This window comes from Chenopodium quinoa, unplaced genomic scaffold (genome assembly GCF_001683475.1).
Source record: "Chenopodium quinoa cultivar QQ74 unplaced genomic scaffold, ASM168347v1, whole genome shotgun sequence".
Taxonomy (NCBI): Eukaryota; Viridiplantae; Streptophyta; class Magnoliopsida; order Caryophyllales; family Amaranthaceae; genus Chenopodium; species Chenopodium quinoa.
The window spans coordinates 4,668,940-4,675,295 of record NW_018743197.1 but is presented as its reverse complement, the minus strand read 5'-3'; the positions used below and the strand labels follow the sequence as shown (position 1 = coordinate 4,675,295).

Genomic DNA, 6,356 nt, shown 5'->3' with positions numbered 1-6,356 from the left:
ACAACTTATGTACCATGACTCATTCTTATACCATTTCATTCCCACTTTATGCATTTGACATTTATTTACTCATTTAGTGTGTATGTTAGAGTGTGCTTGTGACTATTTGTGTGAATCATGCATTTATTAATGACACGAAAAAAACATTATTTTTTTCGTAAGTGGAGGGTACGACTTTCGCCCTAAAAAAATATGACAAAAAATAATGGAAAAAGTTTACAACTTCCCAAAATAAATAAAAAATAGAACAAGTTTTACAACTTCCCCAAAAATAAATAGAAATAAAAAAGGGACAAGTTTTACAACTTCCCCAAAAATAAAAAGAAATAAATAAAAAAAATGGGACAAGTTTTACAACTTCTCTGAAAATAAAAATAAATAGAATGGGACAAGTTTTACAGCTTTCCTGAAAATAAAAAGAAATAAAAAAAGGGACAAGTTTTACAACATCCCCGAAAATAAAAAGAAATACAAAAATTTAAAAAATAAAATTAAAAAAGGAAAATTTTATTAGGTATAAAACTCTCGAAAAAAGAGTTCAAAGGATAAACTGTTAAGGAAAACATAAGAAAAATCCGGGAAAAATAGGTCATGGATAAAAATTGATAACGCATGACTATCGTGACACGTAAGCCAGTGCCATGTGACGGTAAATGTTGCCGCGTCATGGCAATCTTTCCTGGGACACAGTGTACTTTACTGTGTTGCGGCATGCAAATAATGCAGAAGTGTGTTTACGCGTGGGACAGGATAAAGTTTTTGCGTATCTAGGCTCTTTTAGCTATAAATTACAACCATTCAATTCGTGATATGCATAATTACGAAACATAAAATAGCTAGAATTTCATATTTCAATAATAATGTCTCAGAATTTTGATAATACATTGCGTAACTGGTAATATTCTTTAACTAATGCAGACAAAAGAGAGCTAGATTTGCATCAAGTCAGAGGTTTATTAGTATTAATGCATGTAGCAATTGAACATGATTTTTTAAGTGCAGCTTTAGACTATTGGAGTTTGGAAACCCATTGTTTCAAGTTCGATTATGATGAAATATGCTCTCTACCGGAGGAATTTGGTTCTATCTTTGGTTTCCCTTCTGCATTTCTCGTTGTGATGCCTACTCTGCGTGAATTTTATTACCAGGATATCGAGCGTCATTTAAACCTGACAGACCCAGATTTAAATAATATTTTGTGTGGTAACGAGGTTGATGAAGAAAAGCTTGCAAATTTGTATTTCAATCGTCATGTCTCTGATTCATACCATGTATAATATAGGAGAGCTTATATTTTTTTCTTATTTAGCAAGCTTTTATTTGCAAACGGTAGAGTAGGACATGATATCTTAGCGTTTGTGCTTGAACATGTCTAATCTAGGAGATCCCCAATGCCTATTTGCCTTGGAGAAACTTTGTGTGGTCTCGACGAAGCAAAATATGACTTGAAAGACGCCGGGAAGGGCTCTCTAGTACAGTTTCAGGTAAAAACGGCTTCAATTTGATTACCGTGACACGTGGCTGGCACCGTGCCATGACGCTTCTTGCCACGACACGGTGCTTTATGCTGTGTCACAGCGCCCCATCAATTTTTTTTTTTCAGATTTGGTTGACGGAGAGTTTGGAACTCTTTCAAGCCCCCAACGATATTGTAAAATACGGTCTCAATGATCTAGTTCGTAGGAAGAAAAACTACTCTGCAAACATGTCATATGATGATTGGACATTGTTCTTGGCGAAGAGTGAATTTTCCATTCGATGGGTGGTGCCTTAGTGGAGGCTTACTAGGTTGTCGGGATGAATGATACCCCCGTATTGTCATGTCCCTAGTATGTCAAAGTTGACTTTTTATTGCCCTTTCCGATTGATGCGCCAATACGGACTTGAACAAGTAGTTTCACGCTATAATGATAGTCCTCGTGAAGTATCATTGCATGAAAGTAATGTTCACAAGTATGAGACCTATTGGATTGTAAGGCCTATGTGGACCATTTCTGCGAGTAGTCAACCTACTCCACCCTTGTCTAGTCACTACTACAAAAGTGACTTTAGGTAACAGCAAATAATATCACTTTAAAGGTAAGAACCTTAGCTAATTTATAAGTAACACTTTTGTAACACTTTAACATTATGTAACACTTGATTGTAACACTTTGATTTTAAGTAACACTTGATTGTAACACTTAGATCTTAAGTAACACTTGATTTTAACACTCTAATATTAAGTAACACTTTGATATGAAGTAGCAATTTAATATAAACACTTGATTGCAATTGTAAGCCTTACTTGTAATTAACAATGTACCCACTAGTAGAAAAACACAAATGGGCACCAACACGCAAAAAAAAAAAAAAAAAAAAAAAACCTAAAAATTCAAGCCAACACCAAAAAAAGAAAAAAAAAACGGCGTAAAAGGGCACCGGTTTGGTTCAAACTTGTACTATTGTATTTTTTTTCGAAAGAGTACCCTTGTAATTGAGTTAAGAGCACTGATTTCCCCAAATCTATAATACTACTGCCTCCATTTCAATATGATAGTCTCATATACAATCAATCACATAAAATAAGAAAAAAAAATATTTGGAATCTAATAATGAAGTCAAAACCAATTTCTTAATTGAAGTAGTAAATTTTTTATTTTAGTTTTTGTTTCTTATTAGAAAGAGGAATAGTGACATACCTATTTCGCCCTCTTCTCAAATTACTGAATTTTAACCTTGCCCTTATTCTTCCTTCTATGTCAAAAGCTTTTCCCTTTAGGCTCGTGCTTCCTTATTCATTTTCACTTTTTCTTCCATTACCATCCCCTTTCCCTATTTCTATGGCTGACGAAAGAGAAGATCAGAGGGGGGAAGAAGATATTTGAATCGTGAAAGAGGGCAGTGGTGATGGCGGTGTGTTCTTGATATTCGGTCGCCTCACCTCATTAATAAGGGCGGTGGGAGAAGATCGGTGGTGATGTTGAATTGGCCTCCTTCAATTCTTCTATTCACCCTGTTAATTTTGCTAGTTTAAATTCCACTTCCTCTAAAATCCTTAAATGTGATGGTAATTTACACTCTTTATTGTATGTTAATTTTTAGGGTTTCATCTAAAACCCCAAGTTAAATAATTATGTTCCTTTATTGATCATATGTATATTAAGAATCTCAACTTCTGAATTTTACACAGTTTCATGTTGAATTGCTAATGTTTGTGTTGATTTTTGTAGTAATTTGTTTGATTATTGAGTTTTGTACGATTTAGGGTTCTGGATTTCAAATTTCGTTAGTAGTGCTTTTGAATTTCTATTATGTGTGTTGTGTTGGTTTTAATTTGTCTGATTATTGACATATGTTAGATTTTGGGGTTTAGCTTTTGTAATAGTTTGAAAAGTGTGATGGTATTGTAGAATTGAGTTTTGAAGGAAGCCCATTAATTGAGATTGTAGAATAAACTCTACTTAATAGAATAAAAATAATACTACTTTGATTGTAGTAGAATCAAAATAATATTGTTTTGATTGTAGTAGTATTCTTCGGAGTGAATTTAACGAAAATATGAAAGTGATTTAAGCTAGATGCATTTTAAATACTCATTATCAAATTACAGAGTCGGTATATAAAAAAACGACCAAAGTAAGTTTTCTAAAAGAGTACTCTGTATTATGTACAAAATCCTTTTGGGTAGGAAACTGGGAAACTACTATGAGAAGCCATGCCTTCAGCCTTTTACAATGTCCATGGTCAAGTTAGAGTGGGGTCAAGAATTTTAAATCTAGCGACTCTCTTTGGCAGACTTCTCTCTCCAATAATAGAGTTAATGACTTAGAACCGGGGCAGGGCTTTGTACATCTATTTAAAACCTCCTCCGATAAGAAGCTACAATATATATCTGCAACTGTCATTGGTTTTTGGTGATCTTCTATCACAAAAACTACAAAACCAAAGCCTTATTTCCAAAAAGATGGAGTTGGTTGCATGAACCAAGAGTCCTTAAAGTATAGTTTACAAAGGAAGAAGCAGTGATTGGCCAATGTTGGTAGTTTCCTTTCCATTTAATGCCCTTCCACTTGCTGTTTTCTTATTGTAGCTATGCTAATTGGACTTTCATGTGTAATTTCATACTTCAAGCTGCACAAACTGATTACTTTGATTACTGTTTGTGGGGTTTAAACTTGGTATAATTCAATCAGTCAATCATTCATTTTAACATTATTACTACTATTTTTGAGATTATTTAACTTTTGTGGTTTGTAGATGGAAATTAAACAGATTGATTATGAGGTTTCCTAAAAGGTGAAATTCAATTTTCTAGTAGCTTTCAAGGTAAGATGTTCTTTTTGTTGTTATCATTGATTATTACATTCATAATATAGGATTTTTTATTACTTTGATTCTTATTATACTCAATTAATTTAGGGTTATACTTAAATTTATGTTTACACTAGCATGCTAAATATGCTATTGAACCTTGATGCTAATAGTTTTGGAGGAAATTGAGGTATAAAAAGGATTCCCTATTTACTTTAAGGTTTGAATGAGTTATTTTTTTATAATTTGTTTGATAGAAGTAGAGTATCATAATGCAAAAAGTTTTCCATTTGATTTGCTACAAGGTATTCATTGATCAATAAGAGATTATGCTGGATTTTGATTCGATGTGAGCTTCATGGATTAAAATTAACATATACTAATGAAGTTAAACATCCTATAAATTTGTCACACAATTAAAATGGTTTGATGACTTAGAGATGTAAAAAATAAATGTAACTAATGGATTTTTCATTGTATTAGTCTAAGATTAGTGTTCATTTATCAGTCTTATCACTTGGTTGATTTAGATATAATTGAATTCGTTTTTATTTCCTTAGATTTTGTATGTCTACTTGATTGTTTTAGAGCTTTAGGTAGTATGTGTTTTGTATTTTGTTAGCAGAGCCTTCAAGTGTTCATTTTGCAGTTACTAAATTTTGTTATTGATGGAGTGAAACTACACCTGAATAGCTATGTGCTTTACGGAATTTATCTCAACTCAAATTTAGCGTAATGTCTTCAGGATTATAAAACACAACATATGAATCCCTCAAAATGAAATGATAGACCTTTTTTTGGTTCTTGTATATTAGATCTTTGGTTTCTCGATAGTTAAGTTTACATACATATAAGACAGTGAAAGTGTTGTCTAATTATTAAACTCTGAGATCTGATATGAACTTTTATTCTTAACATGAGGTTGTTTTTCAGGTTGATAGTCACCTGAGAAGGTTTGCTAACACTTAGGACTGTTGTGAATGGTGTATTATTAAAATGGCAGGATATGGAGTTCCATGGGTGCAGATTGTAAATCAACTATTTTCTACAACACTTTATTATTTAAATTCCAGACATGTATGTCGTTTCTCTAAAGCTTTTTCTGTCCACAATCGTGGAAATGACATAATATATATGATTCTTGAATATTTGAATTTGTGAATTCATAGCTTTATGCTGCGATTTGGGTGTCTTTGTTTGGTTCTATCTAGGCCTTTTCTACTTCTACACATCTGAGTGGCTAACATATTATTACCTTATGTGATGTTTTTTTTAATCCTTTTACATGTCAAAAACAGTTGGTCACATCTCTTGTGTAGTATCTTTTTTTTTAATTTAATTATTTTTTTAATTATTATTTTTTATTGTGCAGTATATTGTTGGGGTTCTTAATCACAACGATTGGACCTGATTACATGATTATAATGGTAGGATGCTTTATTTATGACGTTGGTATTGGACAGATGATAATTATCCTTATGATTCTTTGTTTTAATGATTTTCATGAATATTTTATTTCAGGTTGTCTGATATGATGCTTTTACACAATTATAGGATCAAATGAATCAAGATGAAGGATTGGAGTAGCAAGTAATGATGCCACAAGAAACATGCTTGCATATATGTAGCTGCTGATGTTTAGGGAGATAAATAATACAAAATAAACTTAGGTAAAAAAAAAAATTTCTTGTTTTTTTATTTATCTAGATAAATTTTTTTGGATAGTTAGATTGTTTAGCCAAACCAACAAAAAAATGGTGTTTATGGATTTTTTTGAAGAAAATATGAAATTATATCAATTCAATTTATTGAGTATCGTATATGTTATTTTTCACATTTGTAGCTATTGTACATGTTCATATTATTTTTGTATATTTAAATAATAATAATGATAATGATAATGAGTTGTTAATTAATGTTACCTATCAATTAAAAAAAGTGTTATATTAGTTTGTAAAAAGTGATACATACTATCAAATATAGTGGTACTATATGTCGAAAGATGATTTAAAAATGTTACCTAAAAATAAACAAGGTGTTTCAATAGTTTGCAAAAGTGATAC

General features: G+C 31.6%; 1 long non-coding RNA gene across 2 annotated transcripts; it reads left to right on the top strand.

The window, feature by feature from the left end:
- The first annotated feature begins 2,056 nt into the window (after positions 1–2,056).
- LOC110733216 lies at positions 2,057–6,124 on the top strand. Of its 2 annotated transcripts, XR_002513614.1 has the most exons (5): positions 2,564–3,049; positions 4,240–4,308; positions 5,227–5,370; positions 5,666–5,720; positions 5,815–6,118. It is a non-coding gene; the product is annotated as an uncharacterized LOC110733216 (long non-coding RNA). The 2 variants fall into 2 exon arrangements; XR_002513613.1 differs by having other exon boundaries at positions 2,057–3,049; positions 4,240–5,370; positions 5,815–6,124.
- The last annotated feature ends 232 nt before the right edge of the window (positions 6,125–6,356 follow it).